This window comes from Panicum virgatum, chromosome 8N, assembly GCF_016808335.1.
Source record: "Panicum virgatum strain AP13 chromosome 8N, P.virgatum_v5, whole genome shotgun sequence".
Taxonomy (NCBI): domain Eukaryota; kingdom Viridiplantae; phylum Streptophyta; class Magnoliopsida; order Poales; family Poaceae; genus Panicum; species Panicum virgatum.
Window position 1 is genome coordinate 35,969,336 of NC_053152.1, and position 14,060 is coordinate 35,983,395.

General features: G+C 44.6%; 1 long non-coding RNA gene across 1 annotated transcript; it reads left to right on the forward strand.

Annotated features, from left to right (window-relative positions):
- Nucleotides 1-9,921: 9,921 nt before the first annotated feature.
- Nucleotides 9,922-11,844, forward strand: LOC120684524. The gene is made up of 3 exons (XR_005679335.1): nucleotides 9,922-10,612; nucleotides 10,802-11,046; nucleotides 11,421-11,844. It is a non-coding gene; the product is annotated as an uncharacterized LOC120684524 (long non-coding RNA).
- Nucleotides 11,845-14,060: the final 2,216 nt, after the last annotated feature.

Here is a 14,060-nt window from a genome sequence, read left to right on the forward strand (position 1 = left end):
AACCTGGGGAACGATTTCTGCGGGAATCGGGGCGGAGTGCCAGAGGAGGTCGGAGGACAGGTAGCGGGATCGCGAAGCTTGCGTCGAGGCGAAGCAAAGTCGTGAAGTCGCTGGGTCCATTCGATGCTCCAAGAAAAGTTGGACAAAAATGCCCTCGGGCGTGTAATAGGCCTAGTTATTTATGTAGGGGTATTTTACTCATTTGGATGGAGTCTTAAATAAAAGAAGTAGAGGTGGGGGAGGGGGGCGCTGGTAGGAGTAACTGATCTTTTTTTCTCTCTTCCCTCCCCGGTCGCATATCTTGGTCTCCCTCTCTGGTTCTCTTCTCCCTCCCCTTTCTTTAGTCCTAGGGTTATGAATTTGGTGATGAATCTTTGAGACTCTATACTGCAAATCGACGGGAATGGAGGTCCCTTCCTCCTGTGCCCTCCGGGGTTTTGGATTTAAACTAAATCGTGTTGTTTTCACTGTTGTATTCTCGTGTTTCTCGTTAGTTTGTATATGTTGGCTTTCTCCAGGAATCGACCAACAAGGTGAGTGATAGGCGCTGCTATGCTGGGGAGCGCACACACCTCCACCCTGCGCAGGGCAAGCGGCCCTAGGCACAGCCTGCAGCACGCATGGCTCCCAGGGCAAGGCGTGCGGTACAGCGGCGTCTTGCAGTAGCAGCTACGCCAGCGGCCGGGCTGAATGGTGCTGGGAGGCCTATGGCAACAGCTCGAGGCATCGCTCAGCTCTTGCTCGCTCTCCATGCGAGGTGCAGCTCGTGTCCAGGCTGGCCTCGACCTACACGCGGCACCAGGACCGCGACCCAGGGCGGCCAGTTTGCATGACAGCAGTAGCAATTTGCTTGTTTTTGTTTGTATGCAGGTTCCAGTGACCCCAGGCGACAGCAGAGGTAGCAGTTCAGGGTGCATGCTTGGCTTACAGCAGGTGTTCGATGAATTGCCTAACTAGTTTTTCTCTTTTCACTGATTTTTCTAGATTTGTTTTAGGTCGCACATGAGTAGTTAATCATGTTCTAAGGTTATCTTCTAGATTTAGTCTATTAGTTCTAACTCTAGATTTATCTTCTTGCTCTAGGGCTAATTTATTTCCTGCTCAATTCAAATCAGAAAAACCTCTAAAAATTAGTTGCTAGCTTTTTAATCTTGCCTACAAGCATGTTAGGGTTAGATTAGTTTTACTTGAGTTTTTAAATTAGTTTTTGTTCAACTAATCCGCTCTTTTTAGTCTCTTTTTAGTCTGTTTCTGTTTTGCCCAGTTTCAGTTTGTTTTGCGTTCGGTTTACGTATGCTTTCGAGTTTTGCTTCCGCAAGAGTTTTGCGACACTCCGATCGTGTTCCTAGCACTAGCAGCTTGTCTGTGCTGCGTAGTGTTGGTGTTTGAATTGGGACCTTTTCTCTTTGATTTTGAATCGAATTTGAGGCTCCCATTCAACCCTCCCTTCTGGTTGCAATTCCGGTTCTTCAATTGGTATCAGAGCCAGGTAAGGATCATTCCACCTTAAACAGTTCTTAATCCGCGAAGGCGACATGGAGCGTGGTTCAGGAAAGCCGCCGTTCTTCGAAGGAACAAATTATCCTTATTGGAAGATTCGCATGTCCGTATATCTCCAGAGCATCAACTCACGTGTTTGGGAGATTTGTGAGGACGAACACTACGAGGTTCTTGCTGCTCATGTTGGTCAGGAGCAAATGGACCAGCACGAGCCAAATAGCAAGGCTCGTATGCAATCATTTCTTGCCTTTCGCCTACTAAATTTGATCGTGTTTCTCACCACGCTACGGCTCGGGAGATATGGAAAACTATTGAAAAATATCATTAGGGAACTTCTCATGTTAAGTCCAGACTCTTTGAGACCTACCAATGTGAGTACGGGAACTTTGTCCAATTGCCTGGAGAGTCTGTCGATTCGCTGTTTTCTCGTTTCTAGGTGATTGTGAACAAGATGCGGGCAAACAAGCCACAACTAGCCTATGACGATCATGGAAGAGCTCTTAAAATTCTACATGCTCTAGATCAGAAGGTTTGGGAAGTGAATATTTTTGCAATTCTTGAATCGCCTAACTATGAAACTCTCATTGTGGACGAACTCTTCAGCAAGCTCAAGTCAACGGAGATTGATCACCGGACTCGAGCCAAGCTCGACAACCCTTCTACTCATACCATGCCATTGGTCACAGGTACTGGTGGTTCAAATTCTTTGACTAACACTTCACAATCTTTGTTTGCCTTGTCCTCTTTGATGTCTATTTCAGAGGAATAGCTGGAGGTTCTTGGAGATGATGAGTTGGCGTTGGTCATCAACCGGTTCTCGCGGTTTCACAACAACCGCATGAACCGTCGGCTTGGTCAACAGAAGGAGGGATGCTTCGGATGTGGTGGCCTTGACCACTTCATCGCCCACTACCCCAACAAAGACAAGCATCAACCCACCAAGCCCAAGGACAAACAAGAGTACACCTACGCCAAGCACAAAGACAAGCATGAGCACACCTCAAACAAGCACAAGTCCAAAGGGAAACTGGACAAGGAGGCTCTCAAGAAGGCCAAGATTCGAGTGGGCACCTTCCTTGCTTCCCTGAGCGACATCGATGCCGACTCTGATGATCTTGAATCATCCTCAAGCAATGACAAGTCTGAGAAAAAGATTATGGAGCAGCTGAACGGACTGTGCTTCGTTCCCGACTGTACCCATGGAGGCTTCTGCACCATGGCACTTGGTGATGAGGAGATTGGCAAGGGCAAAACTTCCGACGACGAGTGTGCTTCTCAGGTATCACTCTCTTTCGATGAACTCTCTGATGAGGTTGATAAATTGAATGCTACTTTAGCCAACCAAGATAAGCTGCTTAGACTTGCTGCTTGTGAAAGGAAAGAGTATACGGCCAAACTAGAAGCTGCACTTAAGGAGCTTGAGATTGCTAAATCTGCTGTCGTAGTGTCTGACGAAGTTGAGTGTGATACTTGTACCATTCACATGTCTAACTTTGCTTGCTTGCAAACCAAGTATGCCTCTTTGTTAGATGAAGTTGATGAAATTAAGGCTCGGCCTACTTTGCTTGGTGCATGCAAGCTCTACTCGGGCTTGCAATCTGAGTTGGCAGAAAAAAATAAGAAGATCTCTTTGCTTGAGATGGCCAGTTCAGATAGCATGGGTGATGGAAAATGTTCGCTTTGTGAAGGTTTAGAGCTAGAACTGGAATCTTGTAGGCATGATAAGATGAATTCCGAGGAAGAGAACACATACCTTTGGACAATCTTGAGCTAGGTGTCATGTAGTGAGCCGCAGCTGGGTATGATGGTAAACCAGTTGAGAAGGGGAAGTGGTGGTTTAGGGATAGGTTCTGCTTTAGGTGACAAGGGTGTTAATCTCTATGGGAAGATTGGTGAGTCTAGCGGTTTGAAACCGAGAAACCTATCTCCACTCAAATTGACCAAAATTACTCCACCCAAGCCTATAGCACCTACCATCAAAGATGGAGTCTTTGAGGAAGGGAAAATTCGATTCGTGCCACCACAACTCCGTGAAATTGGGTGTCACGTTCAAAATCATGCCACTCAATGGCATGGATTTCAACATGAAATCCAACTTCAAGAAATTGTAGTGGCATGGATCAAAATGACCCGAGGAACCTCCAAAAGCACCACCTCAGAACCAAGTTTGGGTTCCTAAACCCAACCATCTTAGAAACCCACTCGACACTCTACCAAACATCTCTGAGGATCTCCTTCCTAAAACTAAACAGCCAACAAGAGTGAACCATACCCATGAGAGAGAGAGAGAGAACAAACCACCTAAGAGAAAGGTGAGGTACCATTGTGAGTATTGTAAGAGGGATGGTCACCTTGCTGAGTTTAGTTTCAGGAGGAAGAGAGATGAGGGGCAAGAGTAAGAGTTGAACAATAGGGAAATGTACCACCCTTATCACAGTGTATGTGTACCTCCTACTTAGAGGCACAGTGCTAGACCGAGGGGTGCAATGCCTCAAGGTGCTAGGCCTTAGGTTACGAGGCCACGTGATGGTCGTGCACGACGGGGTTCAGGTTGTCGTCAATACAACTTTGGATTCTGTGGTGGTTTTCAGTCTCACAGTTCTAGTGGACCATGTTTTCCCCCTCGTGGTGATCGCTTTCCTCAAATGAGACTTGGTATGTTTGGTGTTTTTCCTAACACTTTTCTAGGGAAAATGACTCAACATTGGTCATGCCTTTTTCTCACCCCATTTTCTCACTCCATGCCTTTTCTCACCCAATGCCTTTCTATTGAGTAGAGCAGAGGACTGGAGAACACATTGTTCATGGATTCTGGCTGTTCGCAACACATGACCGAAAATTCAAAAATGTTCTCCAACCTCACCCCCATGAAGCATAAGGAGTATATCACCTTCGGGGACAATAGCAAAGGTAAAGTGGTTTCTCATGGATCCATTTGGGTGAACGAGAGTTTTATTCTCAAATATGTTGCTTTGGTTTCGAATTTGCACTTTAACTTGCTCTCTGTCTCGCAACTCCTTGAGAACGATCTTGAAGTGCATTTTAAGAAAAAATCATGTTCTTGACCGGCAGGGAGATCTTGTGTGTCGGATTTATCCTTTTGGTCGAGTCTTTCGTGCTGATTTTTCTCAGTCTTTTGGCTCTTCCCGTTGTTTAGTGGCCGCACAAAATTCTGATTTATGGAAGTGGCATAGGAGGTTAGGTCACTTGAGCTTTGACTTACTTGCTAGGTTGGGTTCTCTTGACCTTATCGAAGGATTACCCAAATTGAAATTTGAGAAAGATTTGGTTTGTCACCCTTGTCGTCACAGGAAAATGGTCGCTGCTTCTAATCCACCTATGAATCTTGTCATGACTAAGGAACCTGGTGAGCTACTTCATATGGACACAGTTGGTCCAGCTCGAGTTCAGTCAGTTGGTAGGAAGTGGTATGCTTTAGTGTGATTGTGGATGATTTCTCTCACTACTCTTGGGTGTTCTTTCTTGAGGGCAAAGAGGAGGCATTTTCTTATTCTCGGGATTTGATTCTTCAGTTGCAAATGAGTTTCTCAAAAATGCCATGACAGCAATTCTCAATGACAATGGCACCGAGTTAAAAAAAACACTCATTTTGAAACCCTTTGTGCCTCTTTAGGCTTGGAGCATCAATTTTCTTCTCCTTATTGTTGGCAGTCCTTAGCCTAACAGAATAAATCCGCAAGCGTACGGATACCGATGTAGCTTTCACCTTGGAGTATTCCAGGGTATCGAATCCATGGGGAACGAGAAGTGTACTGGCAATGACTCTTGTTTATCCAGGGGCTATGACGGGAGTGAAGAGGTCCAGATAAGATAGGTAGAGGTAGTCTAACATCGTGCTACTAACTACTCCTGTCAAGAATACTTGACTTATACTCTAGTTGCTTCGGCGGCCTAAGAGAATGACTTAGACTGGGGTGAGAAGGGAGTCCAACTTTCTGTCGGCAACTACTGCTATGAAAACACCCGAACGTGGTGGACTACAAAGGACAGACAGGGCTATCACCACCTGCCGCCTACCACTGCAGTTCTGTGGGGTGGAACACAACCCAAGGTAACTAACCAAGTCTAGGTACCACACCTAAACTATCGAGTGACTGACTTCCGCCTCACGTTAAGGCAAGAAGAAACCCCAAATGGATAGAACTTGCTACCCACGTGGACAAGGGATCCCGCAACTAGAGAGATCAAGTATTCAAGTACTAATAAAGTAAAGGAGAGAAAGTAATACTGACGAAAGAAGAGGAAATTACTCAAATCGAAGCTTCATTCCTTGGAGGCACAAAGTTGGAGAGGGGCCGACACTCCGGCTCCTCTCCGGACTCTCACCTCGCCTCTCTCCCTATTTTCTAAGATATGTGGAGCACTACACATCCCCTTGGACTTGCTCCAATTCACCATGGCTTGAAGTGAGGGAGGGGGCTGCTATTTATAGTGCTCTGGAGGTCGGTTCTTGAGGCCGCTGCAAGTGTACGCAACTACCTTCTTGGCTTAAACTCCACGCGAAAGGGCAGCTTGAGACACTGCAAAGTGGGGCCGACTGGCCTCCCCTAGGGAGGCCGGCCTAGGATCTCGGCCATTCGGCCACCGCCTTCGAGTGGACGCTCCTGATGTTCTCTAGAGGTCGGTGCAAAAGGCGGTTTGCTCAACCAACATTTCCTGGGCCGGGCGGCCTGGCTCTGGAAGCCTTTCGGCCCTCCGTTGTACCGACACGATCTATGGCCAGAGAGGTCCGTTGTGCTCTGATCATGGCCTAGGATGCCTTCACTTTGGATACGGGTTCAAGCCTTCCGGGTCTAACTTGTACATTTTGAGGTTCACCCCATTGGAATGGCTTGATTTCTCCCTCGGGATGATACTGGTAAAATTTCATGCCAAGATTCCACAGAAAGTATGCCGGTCGGCCGGATTCGGGCTTTCCGGTCCAAACAATGTCCGTTTTGGGTCAATTTTGGATATGTTGTTCCTGAGATCAAATATGCACCAAAACTTGTAGAACTCATTAGTAATAATGGTTATGGCATTGTTATGGCCTATATTTCTTGAAATCAGGCGGAGCGTTGGTAGCGAAAATCACTGATATCGACCGCCAACACTTAAGTCCCTCCACAAAATGGTATTGTTGAGTGCAAGAATCGGACTCTGATTGAAATGGCTAGGACGATGCTCGATGGGCACAGGACTCCTAGGAAATATTGCGCTGAGGCGCTTAACATTGCATGTTATGTGTCCAATTGCATTTTTCTTCGAGCTTTGATGGAAAAGACTTCTTATGAGCTACGTTTTGGATACGCACCCAAGGTAAGTCATTTCAGGGTGTTTGGATGTAAGTGTTTTATCCGAAAGTATGGAAATTTGGACAAGTTTGAATCCAGGTCCTTCGATGGTATCTTTCTTGGTTGTGCTTCTCATTCTAGAGCTTATCATGTTCTTAACTTGGAAACTAACTGTTGATGGCCGATATCGATGATTTTCCCCGCCAACACTAAGCCTGATTTCATGAAAAATAGGTCATAACCATGTCGTAACCATTATTACTAATGAGTTCCACAAGTTTTGCTGTTTATTTGACTTTAGGAACGACATATCCAAAGTTGACCCAAAACGGACACAGTTTGGACCGGAAGGCCCGAATCCAGCCGACCGGCATACTTTCTGTGGAATCTTGGCATCAAGCCACTCCAATGGGTTGGACCCAAAAATGTACAAGTTGGACCCGGAAGGTTTGAACCCACATCCAAAGTGAAGGCAACTTGGGCCATGATCAGACACAAGACATCCACCCCATCAAGGAGTGATCTATGGCCAGAGAGGATCGTGTCGGTGCAACGGAGGATCGAAAGGCCTCTAGAGGCAGGCCACCCGGCCCAAAGATTGATGGTTGATCAAACCCCCTGAAGGACCGACCTCCAGAGACGATCAAGACCATTCCACGGGAAGGCGGTGCCACGTGGAGGCAGGGCTAGGCCGCCCGGCCTAGACCAGGATGCCCGGCCCCACTTTCCAGCGTCTGACGCCCAACTTTCGTGTGGAAGTCAAGCACTGCCTCTTCAGTTACTTACAACCAGCGCTACCTGAAATAACTGCCGAGAACCAACCTTAGCAAGCTATAAATAGGACTCCCACCTCACTTGTAACAAACACCACTTACAGCTTGAGTGGCTCATAGTTTAGTTTCCATCTTTGTAGAATAGGGAGAGTGTGAGGTGAGAGCTTTGGTGGAAGCCGGGCTGAAGAGGCGAAGTTGAGTTCTCTTGACCTTACCCCAACTTTATACCCACCTCACGGGAATCTTATAATCAAGTAAGTTCCTCGCTTATCTTTAGTTTCTCGCTAGTTTTACTTTTACTCAAGTTACTTGTTTAATTACTTTCTTTGATCTGCGGGATCCTAAGTCTGCATAAGTAGAAAGTTCTACTTATCTGAGGTTACTTTCTACCTTAGTACATGGTAGGAGTAGGTAGCTCAATAACTGTGGGCGTGGTGCCCAGGCTTGGTTAGCTATCTCGGGTTGTGGTCCACCCCACGGCACCGCAGTGGTAGGCGGCAAGTGGTGACAGCTTTGTCTGTCCTTTGTAGTCCACCATGTTCGGGTGCTTTCATAGCAGTAGTTACCGAAGGACGTTGGGCTCCCTTCTCACCCCTTTCTGAGCCCTTCTCTTAGGTCGTCGAAGCAGATCAATTAAGTAGTCTATCAAGTTATCTTAGTAATTAGATATCTATCTGAAGATAAGCCCTCTACCCTCATACCTCTGCTCCTTGGCGGGTCTGGCTGAATCGCTCTAGACCACTAGTCGAAGCTTATCGTTCCTTGGATTCGATATTCCAGGCATACTCCCTGGTGAAAGCTACAATCGGTCTCCGTGCGCTTGCGGAGTAATTCGTTTAGGCTAAGGAGTGCCAACACTAACCGCATCGTGGAGACCTGTGAGGTCACATTAGATGAAACCATTCCTTGTATGAAAAATGTCTTTGAGGTTGCAGGTGAAGAAAAGTTTGGTGAGAGCATATTCGTTGAAGAGGAGGATGATGCTGATTGGGGTGATTTTGAACCAATACCAATGGTTGCACCAATCGAGACTGCTTCAACTACTTCTGCTCACGGCTCCGACCCGACTACTTCCACTTCTTGGGGACCGCTTGAGCAGGTGACTCAATCTACACCAGCTGGACATGAGGAAACACTAGCTGTGGTTGAGGGGGAGGCGACTTCGCCAAGGGAGGCACCGCGACACATTCATCGTCGTCATCCACCTCAACAAATGCTAGGTGACATCAACCAGCGAGTCACACGGTTCAGGTCTTATAATGTCTCTCACTTCGCTCATTCAGCTTTTGTTGCTTCTTTTGAACCCCGAGATATTAAACACGCTTTATCTGGTTCCAACTGGGTTAATGCCATGCTTGAGGAGCTTGAAAATTTTGAAAGAAAGCAAGTTTGGGTTTTGGTTCCACGTCCTCTAGACTACCACCCCATTGGCCTGTGAAGTTTGAAGCTTTTGTTTCCAGGATAAGCTGTATAACTCTGATAGTCTATAATTGCTTTTATTCCCTTTTACGTGATATTGTAACTGATTATTTACTTATAATGTCTCTATATGTATGGAACTTGATCCTAACATACATATAGTTATGCATTGGGTTTGTCCTTAAAACCGGTTGTGATACCACATGAGGGGCAGCTCGCGTCCAGGCTGACCTCGACCTACGTGCGACACCAGGACAGCGACTCCCAGGGCGGGCAGTTTGCATGGCAGCAACAGCAATTTGCTTGTTTTCATTTGTATGCAGGTTCCAGTGACCCCAGGCGATAGCAGAGGTAGAAGTTCAGGGTGCATGCTTGGCGTACAGTAGGTTTTCGATGAATTGCCTAACTAGTTTTTCTCTTTTCACTGATTTTGCTAGATTTGTTTTAGGTCGCACATGAGTAGTTAATCATGTTCTAGAGTTATCTTCTAGATGTAGTCTCTTAGTTCTGTCTCTAGATTTATTTTCTTGCTCTAGGATTAATTTATTTCTTGCTTAATTCAAATAAAAAACCTCTAAAAATTAGTTGCTAGCTTTTTAATCTTGCCTACTAGCATGCTAGGGTTAGATTAGTTTTACATGAGTTTTTAAATTAGTTTTTGTTCGACTAATCCTCTCTTTTTAGTCTGTTCCCGTTTTGCCTAGTTTCAGTTTGTTTTGCGTTCGGTTTGCGTATGCTTTCGGGTTTTGCTTCCGCAAGAGTTTTGTGACACTCTGATCGTGTTCCTAGCACTAGCAGCTTGTAAATTCTAACATTAATAGGTAGCTAATGAATGACGGCCGCTTCGACTTTCAAGGATTACCACACAAGCCTGAGTACCACGAGAGCAGTCCCATCCACTCAGCGGATTTTCGTACAACTAAATAAAATGATACATAAAAAATCTCTATATTACGAATCCTGCACCAAAAGCGGGCTAACGGATAGGGCCACGTCACCCGTTAGATCGCAAACCGTCGGATCGGGCCAACTCGCAACGCAGGCCGTCCGATACGGACCTAATCGGATCTCTGCCTGTTAAGCCACAAATCCGCAGCGCTCGAGAAGCCTCGCGAACCCGCCTCCCAGGCTCGCCTTCCCCGCCGGCCGCCGGCCGCCGCCCTATGCCCCTCTGCCTACCGCGCCTCCCTCCGCTTGCAGGATCCAGCACGAACTGCTGCCCTCCGCCGAGTACCTGCAATCGATCCCGACCTGACCTCATTCTCCCCTGCCCGTGCCACATATCGAGCGCATCTACGGGCGTCGCAGCATGTGGAGCGATTGGCGGCGTTGCTTAGACTCCGCACATGGGTGACTCACGCTCGCCTGCCATGGTTGGATCTGGGGGCGACCGCTCCATTCAGGGCCTCAGCACTCGCGCACCCATGGCAGCCACAAAGGTCCCGGATGGCCCTCCTGTGGAGGACTGAGGAGGACGTGAGGAGGGCAACGCACGAACAGCGTGCGGGGGTGGAGGCCACCGGTACAGGAAGAAGAGGTGGCTATACTGCTTCTCTGACTCGCTCATCATCGCCTCGTGGGTAGCCATACTCAACTCTCTCGATGGACACGGCGACGGCAAACAAGGTAAACTCAATTACCTCTCGTCTCACCCTTTGCCTTTACCATTTTCCAATCCATCTCAAAGAGCCTCTTGCTGTTGTCGAGCCAACCTTGAATGAAGGCTCTGTTAATCCTGCTATATGGCATGGGAAGAATTTGATAATCCTGGTAATATACTTGTGTTAAATCTGACGAAAAATAATATGCTTTCAGAGGTAACACTAATGCAAGAAGATCAATTGCGCTCCAGCAAATAGGTGCGCACTGAGAAAATATAAGCTACAAGATAGCCAGGTTGAGTTTCTGCAAGATCTGGTAGCGGGTCTTCCTCAGACGGATGTTGATTGTCAAATTCGTATCAAGATAAGAGCAATTGCTGAAAGGGGACTTGATGTTCCTCCTGCAGAAGCAGAGACCGAATCATGCTCCTGCAGCCCCTGCAGGGCAAGCAAGCTAAGGTACTGCCCAACCACTTGCTCATATTCCAGTAATTACTGCTTACGGCAGAGGCAAGGTATGCTGAGAGAGTCTAAGGCTTGCAACCCAAGAAGGACAATCCAAGGGGGAAAAGAAACATAGAAATAATGTTTTATTACTTCCTATAGTAGCAATGACCATCTAATTAAGACTGTTATCAACACAACATATATGCAGGGCAGGTACTATTTGTTTATATTGTATAAAGATACATATGATGTGCCAGTTCTAAACCCACAGTAGAATTGAGAAACATGGCAACACTGTGCATATTTTTTTCTTTTCATCACCTATCTTGTCATATATAAATAAACACATGGATGTTCTGTTAGTCTGAATATATTCTAATTTCCAGGGGCATTTACTCAATGGATCATGCTAATTATGTGAAATGGTATGGTTGTCGAAAATTGCCTCTTCTCTTGCTGTCTTTACATTCTTAGAATAATAATATATATCTACTTATGCAGGGCATCTAGACTTGGCCGAGCATCACAATAACCTAGCCGAAGTTGCTCATTCGGTGATTATGAATTTTAATTCCTATCTGAAATGTTCTACGTTCCTTTCCATTGTTTTTTTTAAAAGACTCCTTGCCATTATATATATGCATGGCTTATGACTCAGATGTACAAATATACCTTGTAAGATGCCGTTACCCCATAGCATATGGGGATCCTTCAAATTAAAAAAATATTCAATACAAATGTTGCTCATATTTCAAAATTGTAATATAAACCCTACTTTCTTAGAAAAAATACTGTTTTGTAATGGTTCAATCTGCACCATTTGTTGTCTTTATATTTGGTGCCATTTCTACTATATATATAGTGAAATGATATGTTTACACAGAATTGCCCGAGAGCAAAACAGTCTCATACAAAGTTATCAGACAACTTTCTGATATACCATGCATTGTTATTTCCTTTGTCACCTCAGAATTAAGTGCTATCAATTAATACATTGACAAATTTCACATCACTACTAGAAAACAAGCATTTGGTCCACCCCAAAAGTACCGGTATGGAGATCAACCGGTACCTATGGAGATCAACTGTACCACCAACCGGTACCTTAGGCTCATCCATTGGTTACTTTAAAAGAAAAATATTTCCTTCTCGATCAGAACAACTGTGTAGCTGAGATGGTAAAGGAGCAACGCGTGAGGCTATAGGTCGTGAGTTCAAGTCCCAACCAAAGAGAAAATTTTGCGTGAATTTTGAAGGCTTAGGCACCGGTTATTTTACCCGGTACCAAAGGCCGAGCCTTTGGTACCACTTTAGGGGTACCGGTTCAAAAAACCGGTACCAAAGGCTCCTACCAACCAGTGCCTTAAGCCATTTTTCTAGTAGTGCATGCTACATGAATTGACAGTGGTACACAGTGATAACACAATCAAATCGAGCAACACAAAGAATATTTGATTATGATGAATTCAACGAAACAAATTTGGTGTTATAAATATTATTATTTTTTGTAAATTTGATTAAAATCACCAGAAATCTATTTGGATCACAAGGCAACTCACCGGTGGGCGCGGCAAAGCCGCGCATGTGTTTCTAGCAGTACAATTAGATATACTTTACTTATAATCTATTTGGAACACAAAGTTATTTCTTGATATTTGACATTCCTTTAATTAGATATACTTTACTTATAATCTAAACTAGCAGTCTTTGCGTGACAGAGGAAGTACACATCGACTGCGTGCCGTCTGACTAAGGAACATGGTGGTCGAAAGCTGCACAATACAACCAAGTTTGATGGCTTGTAAATTCTAACATTAATAGGTAGCTAATGAATGACGGCCGCTTCGACTTTCAAGGATTACCACACAAGCCTGAGTACCACGAGAGCAGTCCCATCCACTCAACGGATTTTCGTACAACTAAATAAAATGATACATAAAAAATTAATAACGAGAGGAGGAACACGTAGACTCCAAGGTGCGATGGAATGGTCACCAAGTCCCTCTATAATACTGATAAAAAGAGTCCCTCTATAGTAAATAATTATATTTTATTAGAAAATTTCCGACACATAACTTATGAGAATATATATTTTTTTGCTCCTACTTACTCTCTCCATTTTATTTACATGTCACATTAGATTTGTCCTAAGTCAAACTTAGCTAATTCTGACCAAATTTATTATAGAAGAAAATAATAACATTTGTAAAACCAAATTTGTTTCATTGAATCCAACATGAAATATGCGTTGATAGTGTATATGTTGGTTAGTATTGTTGTTTCTTTGTTTTTCTATAGAGTTGGTCAAAGTTAGCTAAGTTCACTGAATCATGTTGTGACTTTTAGGAACTAGACAACATGCTCCCTAAAATTGCATCGACTAAATAATGCTCCCTCCGTCTTAAAATATAGTGACTTTTAGTGTTCAAATTTTGTCTCATAATATAGCTACTTTAAAGTTCCCAAGTGAATTTTTTAGTACGCGATGTCTAAAATACCCTCCTTATATATGCAAATGAATTGTGGCATGCGGATCTGCATGCAAGCTAAATACGAAAGCCTTAATTATTCTCTTAATTAGTGTATGGTAACTAAGAAGGATAATATAGACTCTTACTCTCCATCATTAATATGTCTAAAAAACTCCAGAAGTAGCTATATCATAGAAGAGAGGGAGTATTTGTTTAGCTCCATTTTCTTCTTCATGCTTTTTTCCTAGTGCCCGACATTGCTTTACCTATACAATTTTTTATAAAATTTAAAAGAGCACGTTCTGTGAAATAAATTTTATATACTAAATACTAAACGAGAACGGAGAGAGTACATGCCATAGACCAACAAAAACAGGCACCCCCACCCTTCACACGCCACCGTATCCATGATAGCATTAGATCATTAAAAACAATAGTAGCTTACCTTTAGATTATGGCGACTAGGAGCGTTATTCAACCCCTTCGTCTTTCGTTATAACCTTTCATTTATTTTTTTTATCAGTGCACCCCCACGCTCTGATCCCTCTCTTTTTC